The sequence below is a fragment of the Alnus glutinosa genome, chromosome 10 (genome assembly GCF_958979055.1).
Source record: "Alnus glutinosa chromosome 10, dhAlnGlut1.1, whole genome shotgun sequence".
Classification (NCBI taxonomy): domain Eukaryota; kingdom Viridiplantae; phylum Streptophyta; class Magnoliopsida; order Fagales; family Betulaceae; genus Alnus; species Alnus glutinosa.
In genome coordinates, this window is record NC_084895.1 from 16,986,324 (window position 1) to 16,996,956 (window position 10,633).

Sequence of the window (10,633 nt, forward strand, 5' to 3'; positions counted from 1 at the left end):
TCTCCTATTGGGCTATTTTCTCATGTAGATGAGCTATCTCAACCTGAGGATCCCTCGAAGTTCTTGCATCATCATTAGCATTCTCTTCCGGTATTGTTCTATGGGTTAACCGTGTATTCACCATTACGGACTTGTATTTTTGCGGAAACAACCACGTGGTCGTGGGTTCGATTCCCACATATGGCACCAATCTGTTAGAGACAGATTCCAGATGGTGACGTGTCGGCTAACAATTGGCTCTTCAACGAATTGAATTAGAATATTCCTTGTATCTGTAATCTGCAAAACAAAGTGACGTCGGGGGTTGGCCAGGGACGCTTCCTCCGACGATCAAGTTAAACTAGGACGTGGATCTTTCAAAAGTAATTAATGTGCTTTGGAAAAGTTGGTTTACCTTCATTAATACTTTCCATTTTATATCACCTACCTTTTCGTACTTGACATTTAAAGCCTTTAGATATTTTGGACTTATTCTTTAAACGCCGGCACGTGTGGACTATTATGGAAATGGCGATTGGACGTCGGATTAGCCTTCAGTCTAATTGCGGGGAACAACTTGGGGTTGAACATCAAATCTTCTTAATGGATTGACCCATCTTTGATTGTTAATGACAGAAGACAATAAATACTTTGGATCCTATTAAATGAAACGAATCTTAAGCATTTACTGCTTTCCATTTGGGAACCCCGAATCCCTTTCATGCTCTTAACCTCGGTCATGTAACCTCGGATCTAAGATCTCTAACCTTTGACTTTGAAAGCCTAACCTCGGACTTGTCGCCCAAGGTTCCTGACAACAGATCACAAGCTTTATTTCTTATTATTCTTGCCTGGGCTCCACATTGACAATTTGGAGAGGGAAACCTCCCCAACAGTTACTCCCCAATTCTCTCATCTTTATCATAAAGGTAGGGAGAATTCACTCGATGCTTGTATTATATAAAGTAGAAAAAGAAATGAAAAGCAACACTTTGATCACCATCTTCTTTCAGAAAAATCTAAAATAAAAGTATAAGATGGGAAAAAAATCTAGTGCCACAAATCTCAAAAGTAGTAGAACTTCCCAAGGAAACGGAAAACAAGGAGAATTCTACTTGATATATCCCTACAAAACAAGCACAAGATCTAGATCGCTACTTTTCCTCAAAAATATAAACAAAATAGCATAAAATAGCTGAATATTCAACAAGAAATTCATAACAATAGCAAGCTGCTTATGAATTGGTAGTCTAATTTTCTGTCCTCGATTGCACCCCTGCATCACCCAAACCGCACTAACCAACAAGGAAAATCCCACTATTTAGATTGAGTACAACAATGAAATTTCCAGCACAGCCCACAAGCCAATATAACAAAGTCCTCCATGGACAAGTAACGCCAATTCCTCAAAAGAGATTTGTCTATAAAGTAATTTTCAATATTAACTTGGCCCACAAAAGCATAATTAGATACAAGTTCATACAAGGTTGTAAAGCATTTACGTTACAGTGAAGACTTCAAGCCATGTATATAATATAACTTTATATCTTCATCATAAAGCACCATAGATGCAGTGTTCCTGAAAATTCCTTCTTCTGCAACTGTTATTGCTTCCCTTACTTCTCTAGTTCTCGATCTCTTCTTCCTCAGCGGGGAACATTAATGCATCTATGGTGCTTTCGCATTCCTTCACAAGTTTTGAGATAACATCTGTTGTGAAAAATGGCTGCTGCAGTACCTTCTGAATGAATGGCAAGCGCAAAAGGCCACCTGTTCTCTTATCGTGCTTCTTTAAGATCTTCGCCAGCCCTACAAAATTCAACCTTTTAGTATTCTAATATTGAATTTGGTTTCTCATTAACAAACCATTTTATTTTACTTTATTTTTTGTGCCTTGAATTTGAGTACTTGCTCAAACCTTAGAAATGTTGATCATTTGAATAAAGAAATCTATCAAAAAGGATACCATTCTTACCAAATGTCTGTTTGTTTCAACGTACAATGTTTTGTGTTAGAAAATATTTACAGTTGAAATTATATTTTCAAGAAAATGTTTTGAGCTTTTTGGCTCGTACGTTTTTCATTATATAATTTGAGAAATTGCGAGAAAGAAAGAAAGACATCAAATATTGTGCAATTTGTCTTTTCATATTACTTGCAATTCGGACAAACAATTGCGAGAGGGGCACTTGTGGGGCCCACCTGCCTAGGCAGGTGTTCGGACAATCTGAAACCTAGTTCAGGAAGCCAGGTCTCATAAGGGGCTTTCTCACAATAAATAATTCACCCCAAGCTGTGGGAGAGCGGCGGAAGACGGTTTATACATAATAGAAACATAAATAATTTTACGCTTTATTAAGGTTATTTTTCTTGGTTAACTCGAAAAACATTTTCAGGTTGACAATTATTTTACATTGAGGCAAATACTCAAAAATAGAAAAAACCTCTTTTCGCAGAAGATATTTTATGCCGAAACGAACCAGCTTAAAATTAAATTTTTTTTATGCATAATAAAAAATAAAAAATAAAATAAAAATAAAATAAAAAAACTTGTTTAATAAGCAGTAGAGATCGATGAGAGGTTAGACTAATTGAGTACCTGTGTAATTGACAATGCTGTAATTTATTAAAAGCACCATTTCGCCGTGAAAATCAACAATGTCTTTTCTGATTTTTGCCATCTCCTCCTTACAATCTGCCTCAGAAGGCTGACTCCCGTTCGGGCCCCACGTGTCAATTACCCTCTTGATCCTATCTTGTAACTCCTGAATTGGCACATATATTTATCAATTATTTCATTTAACTACTTTTCCACTTTATTTTCTAATGTGAGGATTAAATGAGAAGAAATTAAATATCACTAAAAACTTAGCTTCCTACTAGTATTAATATTTTATTAACCTTCAAAATTTGAGAAAAATATTCTTCTTTTGTAGTATGGCATATTTACAATTTGTCAAAAGTTTGGGAAGCATTGTGTAATTTATAAGGGGCCAAAATTTATAGGTTACTAAAATATTTGTGTCCTGCCATCATATGATTGTTGTGAATAGTCATTTTCTAAGTCGAATTGAGATAGTAGTCTCAATCTAGGTTCAATAAGGACTCTTTAAAGAATGGTCAACAGTTCAACTCCCAGTTGAATAGAAATAGGACTTTTAGAACAAATCAAACTCAGGCATGCACTTCTAGTTTAAGTGGGAATAGTAATCCTAATTCAAGTTTGACTCCACCTCTTTGCCTATAAATATGCTCATGTCTTAGGTATAAACGACAGACTACTTTTCTCTCCGAAGTTAATTGAGGTATCGCTGGCATGAAATTCTTTTCTATGGGAAAGAAAACAAACAAAATAAAATAAAATTATGCAGATGATTTACCTCATTCCTATCGATTAAAATTGCTAACAATTTAGCCAGATAATATTAAACACTCCAGTAAAATTCAGAGTCAACTAAATTATTAATAACAATTCGAACATAAAATTATTATGAATCATTCTTACTACTCTCCCCCATAGAAAAGTTTGGATTAGGCAGTGATAGCTTTGGATTGCACGGCTGTAAAAAGTCTCTCAGCCATTACAGGACCTTTAGCAATGAACATGGCAGGTTTTTAATTGCAAAAGTATACTTTAAAAAAAATATATATAAAATAAAATAAAGAGCATTTCGAAAGTATATACTTAGGAACAACATATTCTTATCCCAAAAATTATGGAACATTGGAATCATCATTACCAAAGTTTCCACATATTTTTGAATAATTCTAAATTCCTTATTTCACTTACATCGCATAATTCCCGAATCATGACCTTATTCTTGAATTCTTTGAAGTCAGTAGGCGCGGAGCTAGACCATGAGTGGAGGGAGACAAAATTAAAAATAAAATAAAAAATAAAAAATAAAAATTAGGAGGTGAAAAATACACCTCCGTTCATGTCTGTCGATCTTCTGGTTCGCGTTAAGAAGAAGAAGAAGAAGAAGAAGAAGAAAAAGACATGAATGAATTGATGAATAATTACCTTATGCCAGATAACGAAATCCTCCTCTTGTTCCATGAAGAAGGCATTGAACTTCTCGATCTCACGGTTCAACAAGTAGACAAACTGCTTCTCGGCCCTCCCGTACTCGAGCGACCCATTCAGCATCATTGGAGCCGAAGAGATCAGCCTCACGAGCTTCTTCAACTCCTTGTACGACAAAAACTTGTCCCGCCATCCCGGCAAGGTCTCCTGGATTTGTTGCTTCAAACGCTTCCCGAACTTCATGGTTGTCTCAGAATTTAAACACAAAAAAGAAAATCCAGAAGTCCAAAATCGATAAGAGTAGTGGGTAATTGGTGTGAGTGGAGAAATGGGAGGGCTTTACTGGGAATAGAACGGTAGAATATTTAGGGGGCATATATGCTTGGCGTGATGGAGTAGCGGCTAGTCCTATGCAGACCGTTGGATTCAGCACACTTTTTCTTGCAAATAATCGAAGGGTTAAGATTGTTTGTCGTTTACGTACCGCTAACAAGAAATTAACAAATGGGATTTGGTTTACATAACGGATTTGGGTTTTCAATTATATATAGGATTAAATATACTTCTAGTTTTTGGGTTTTGAAAACATTATTTTTTATTTTTTGAGTTTTAATTTGCATCACAGTGGTATCTTAATTTTGAAAAAAGACTAAATTAATACTTCAATTAAATTTTCCATCTAAAAATTAACGGGCTGACAGGGGTATGAGAGTTGACACGTGTTGTGATATAAAAAGAATAAAAAAATAAATTTTTTAAAAAATTAATTAAAAAATTAAAAAAATATAAAGATCTTTAAAAAAAATTGAAAAAAGAAAAAGAAGACGGGTGGCTTTGGCCACCATAAATAAAAAAAATAAAATAAAAAATCAAGAGTTTTGGCCCACAGGAGAAGGTTTGGCCACCCCATGGCAGAAAAAAAAATAAAATAAAAATACATATATATATTTCAAGGGTTTTGGTCAAAACCCTAAAAAAAAAAAAAAAAAAATTAGAGGGTTTGCCCATGGGGCTTGCCGAACCACTTCCAAGGGTCAAAACGCTCCATTTTTTTTTTTTTGTCCTGGAGCCACCCTTTTCTTTTTCTTTTTCTCTTTTCATTTTTTTTTTAGTTTTTAATAATTTTTTTTAGTTTTATTATTTATTTTAAGTTTATAATTAATTTTTTTTAAAAAATTATTTTTTTATTTTTATAATTTTTTATATTGTGACATGTGTTAACCCTCGAGGGTTTAAACGTGACGGACAGTTAGTTTTTGGACGAAAAATTTAATTGAGGTATTAATTTAGTCTTTTTTTAAAACTGAAGTATCATCTGTGATACAAATTGAAACTCAGGTAAGAAAAAATAAAGTTTTCAAAATTAAAAAATCAGAAGAATATCTAACCCTTATATATAATTATATATTATCCACGTGAGTTACAAGAAAGTTTTGGAATAAACTATATAATTATTATATAATTAGGGAATATGTGATTTTGAACTCCTAGGAACCTTCCTAGATTCTAGTAGGTGCCGTGCTACTCTTCGTGCTGACCTCTGGATTAAGGTCTCTTTTCCTTGTTAACCATCAAAATCGGTTTTTGGAAGAGAAAAAAACAGATGGGGTTTTATTTTTTCTTTCTTTAATGTTTTATTTAGAAAACCACATTTATTCTATGTAACTATTATTCTATAGAGAAAGAGATGTGTTATTGGGACACACACACACAAATATATATATATATATATATATATATATATATATATATATATATATATATATTACATATATTCATATTTGGTGTAGAATTCATGAAAAAAAAAACACTTCCTATACATCCAACCTCTCACATGGGCGGGGCTCAGGTCTAAGGGATGTGTTAGGAGTGTTTTTATAACACTCCCCAGAATCCATACATATGGAACGTGTCCCGCATGTATAGATCTTATACAAAATGTGAGTGTATGTATAAAAAAAAAATGTGTACAAATATTATTTGTCGTTGAGAAATTATTGTTGCACAACTTTTGACATAACAATTTTTTTTTTTTTCAAATTAACATTGGATCTGTTTTTCTACATGTGGGTCATACATATTAAATGATTGATCTTAAAAAAAAAGTTGTTGGAGTTTGTACAAGAGAGTTATATAGAAATTGTAAATATATCATATCTTTACTCTATTTGCTTAGCTTTTTTTAATGACTCAATTTTAAAAGGATATGGTTTAAGTGTTTTAAAAAAAGAAATTACACTTATATGTGATAGTTTTTTCAATTGTTTAAATTTAATTTTAAATTTTTCATAAAAAATAGAGTGAAATTAAATTTAGACCATTGAAAAAATTATCCAAATCATTTTTATAATGTCTCCCCAATACTTCATTGGAGTTAAAAAATTTGCAGTGTTTCTTTTCTGCGTCTCAAACGACAAAAATACTTGATATATCATTTCCGGATTATTTTGCCTTTATTATTATTATTATTATTATTATTTCAGAATTTTTCACTTTTTGGGTTTTTCTCAATTTTTGCCTTTTTTTTTTCCTGATTATTTTTTATATTTGTCATTTTAGGTATTTTGTCATTATGGAGGCGGAATGGGACATGCGTTGTAACTCCGAATATAAATTCGTGGGATATTCCAAAAACTGAAATATGAAAACATTACAAATAAAATCATAATATATTTTTTTTTAACAAAATACTAGCTAGCTTTATTGATAAAATCAATTATTCAATAGTCATTTCCCTTTGTTACAATACCATAAATACAGTTTGAAATTTCTTCAACTCAAACCTTATCTATAACAAAAATAAATCGCCTTATGGGTAAGAAAATGAACTACATAATGTACATCTTTCTTAATATATGCAATACTCTACGATCTCAGCTTACCTAAACCATCTTTGATTCCATTGATAAGATGACTCATTTTGCGTCAATTAAAACCCTTCACTTTAATTGCATTAACAACCTGTAAGGCATCTCCTTTTAACATAATATCGAAAAAACCCATTTCCTTACAAAATCAACAGCACGAACAACAACCAAAGCTTTATGAGCAACACAAGTTTCGACCAAAAAGATTTTTGTAATACTACAGGCAATTAAAACAGCTCCCTCGTGGCCTCAGACTATAATACCAATCCTAATATGTCCATGGGTTTTATCGATAGCTGCATTCTAATTAACTTTAATCATACTTGTGGATGGTTTCTTTCAAGTAAAGTCATAATTAAAATACTGAAGGATTTATTTATTTATTTATTTTTATTTTTAATGGAAACAGTTGAGATAGCTTGCTTTTTTGTATTCACATATTTAAAATGAATGAAAATTTTCCTAAGTTTTTAGAGAGCTCCAAAAGATAAAGTTCTTCAAATTTTACAATTATTTTCAATTTAAATAGTTCAGGTTATACCATGTCAATAGTTATCATTAACGAATAATATTTTTTTAACTACATTTGAAGAAATTTCCCCTGTTTGGTTTTGGTTTATCATCCATGAGACTCTCTTATCAAGTTGTAAAATATTGAAAAATAACAAAAAAAAAAAAAAAAGATTCTAAAATATTGGCTTAATTTCCTTCTCGTAACGCCGTAAAACAATTTGACAGTTGGATATTCAGAATTTATTAGAGACCATATTAATCTCTATAAGTATTCATTAATCGTAAAGGTTTTAATAAAGAGTTATGATTTTTCACAATCTAAATATATAATTTTTTATCATCTTGTCCATGTGGTAAGATGGTTTCTCACTAGCTTTAGAGTTCTTTTATTCTTAGGGTCCGTTTGGATTTGCGATTTTAAAAAATGCGATTTAAAATCACGATTTTAAAATGTGCGATTTGAAAAAAGTGATTTTTTAAAAACACAGTTAAGCGTTTAGTAAAATCGCAGTTCAGCATTTAAAATCGCAAATTAGCCTTTAAAATTTTACGATTTCAAAAAATCACCATCTTACCTGCGATTTGAAAAAGCAGATTTTTTGTGTTTTCAAATCGCAATTTTTAAAAACGCAGTTCCCAAACGATTTATGTTCTGCGATTTGGTTTAAAATAGCACTTATTGTCTATGAAATCGCAATCTCAAACGCACCCTTAAAAAATAAAATAAGGTGAGGGACCACTTTACCACATAAATAAGGTTGTGAAAAGTTATATATTTAGGTAGTGAAGAATCATATCTCTTTGAGAAATCTGAAGGATTTTGATGTTTTGTCCAATACAAAATACCTTTTATAGCCCTCCTGAAATTATGAAAAATAAAATGTCTTCCCTCTTATTCCCCCACTCGCCCTAACAGGAAAAAGAAAGAGAGAGGTATACATATTTTCCTTAAACTACCACTCAATTATCAATGTCCTTCCCTCCCCGGGAAACTATTAATTGTGTCAATATCTCACTTTGAACTATCAAAACATGTCAGTGTCTCCCCTAAAACCAACAAAAAAACAAAAATGACCATAATTTTTTTTCAATCACACAAAATTGTCTTTATAAATTTGAAAAAAAAAAAAAAAAACACTAAAACTAAAACTAAAAAATAAAAATAAAAACTAAAAAAAATAATTTTTTTAAAAAAAAATTAAAAAAAAATTAAAGAAAAAAAAGAAAGAGAACGAATTTTTTATTTTTTATTTAAAACAAAAAAAAAAAGAAAAAATAACTGAAAATTTAAAAAACAAACGAAAAAAAAGAAAAGAAAAACCCTTTTTTTTTGTTTTTAGTTTTTTTTTGGGTAACTTTTTTGTTATTTTTTTTAGTTTTTTTTTTTAATTTTAATAATTATATGAAGGGTATTTTTGTTATTAGGGGAGACATTGATATTTTTTCGGTAGTTTATAAAGGGAAATTGACACAATTGATAATTTGGGAGACATTGACAATGAGATGATAGTTTGAAGAGTTATGTGTACTTTTTCCAAAAAAAAAATATCATGAACTCCTAAATTTTTTTTTAAAAAAAATATCCCCTAAAAATCTGAAAAATGAATATTTTGGATTTTTTTTTTTTTTCTTTCTAAATACAAAATTTTGACTCCCAATATATTTTTTTAAAAAAAAAAAAAAAAGTTACGGGCTTTTTGATTGATTTTTTTTTGTTTGTTTGTTTTGTTTTGTTATTTAAACTAGAATATTTATAATATGGGTAAGCCTAGGACAAAATTGTTATATATATATATATATATATATATATATATATATATTGGATAGTAATCGACTATGATTTTGTGATTCAAAATGGTGTACAGTCGTATTAGGGTCTATTGGATTAGGGCCTGTTGGATCAAAGAACAAGGCCCTGAATCTGTTGGCCCAAAGAGGAGCTTGACCCACATGCTCCACTAATGCATGAGAGCTCACTGTGGCCACGTCAGTAATCGTCTCCTTTCTTCCGGGTATGGGGTAAAAGGCAAGTAACTGAAGTAAGGGGACGATTGGGTGTGTAATTTTTTTTTTTTTATATTATTTTGGAATTTTTTTAATTTTACTTAAAATTATAAATACCAAAAACAAATGTAAAAATTATGTTTGGGAAGATGGATTAATTTTTTTTTAAAATATATTTTAAAAAAATTGTAAAAAAAAAATGAAAACAAAATTGAGGTGGTTCGTTATTTTTTTTTTTTTATTATTATTTTTTTTTTTATATATATTTTTTAATTGAGTTGAAAAAAGTTTGGGTGAGGATGAAAACAAATTGGACTGGGTTAAAAAGAAAATCAACTGGAGCCAAACATAATTTCTTGAAAGAAAAAAAGAAAAAAAGAAAAAGTTGAGTTGGGTATGACACCCAAACATCCCCTAAACGGCAGGTATGGTATATATTGTTACTATTGTATAGAGAAAAGATATATTTTTACATCTTCAATATATTTGTTGTGTATCTCATTTTTAAATCAACGTTTGAATTTATGGGACTCACATTAGGACCCACAAATTCAATGGTGGATTTAAAACTTAATTGTATGTAGATGTATAAGAGATGTGTAAGAAATATAAGTATATCATTTCTCCTATATTTACTCGAAGGATAGTACTAATAAAGTGGTGACAAGTGGATGAGTGGTTAGAGGGGTATTTACTATAAAAGCCTCCACTATCCGGTAAAGGGAACTCTCGCTCTTATTCTAAATTGAGTATTGTATAAATTGTATTTTTATTTCATAATTATGTTCAGTTCTTGATAAAAAAAAAAATAAAAAAAAAATAAAAAATTTGAAGCTATTAATATGAATTAGATAAAAAATTTAGGTCTGTTTCTTCAATCGCACAGGAAAAAATGTTAAAGTCTGTTTGTTTAGTCCAGCCCAATTGGTTCTTACAGCCCAATCTTGTGGCCCAGAAAAAAGAAAAGAAAAGCCCAAAAACAGGGTGGTAGTCCGTATTCTAACAATTCTTATGGTTTCTGAATTAATTGCGACCAAAGAAATGCAAGCTAATCATTTACAAGGGAGTTAAGGAAAATGAGAGAAATAGGCTAATCAATTTGAACTTCTTTTTTTTTTTTTTTTTTTTTTTTTAATTATTATTGATATGCCTTCTCAATCTCTCTGTCCTCTCTCCCCTCTCTATCTCTCTCCTCCCTCGATTGATCATGATGATGGAGGTCGGTCATGATTGTGGTTCAATC

General features: G+C 30.8%; 1 pseudogene; it reads right to left on the reverse strand.

Annotated features, from left to right (window-relative positions):
• Window positions 1-1,275: 1,275 nt before the first annotated feature.
• On the reverse strand, window positions 1,276-4,347 carry LOC133880391 (SPX domain-containing protein 3-like; annotated as a pseudogene).
• Window positions 4,348-10,633: the final 6,286 nt, after the last annotated feature.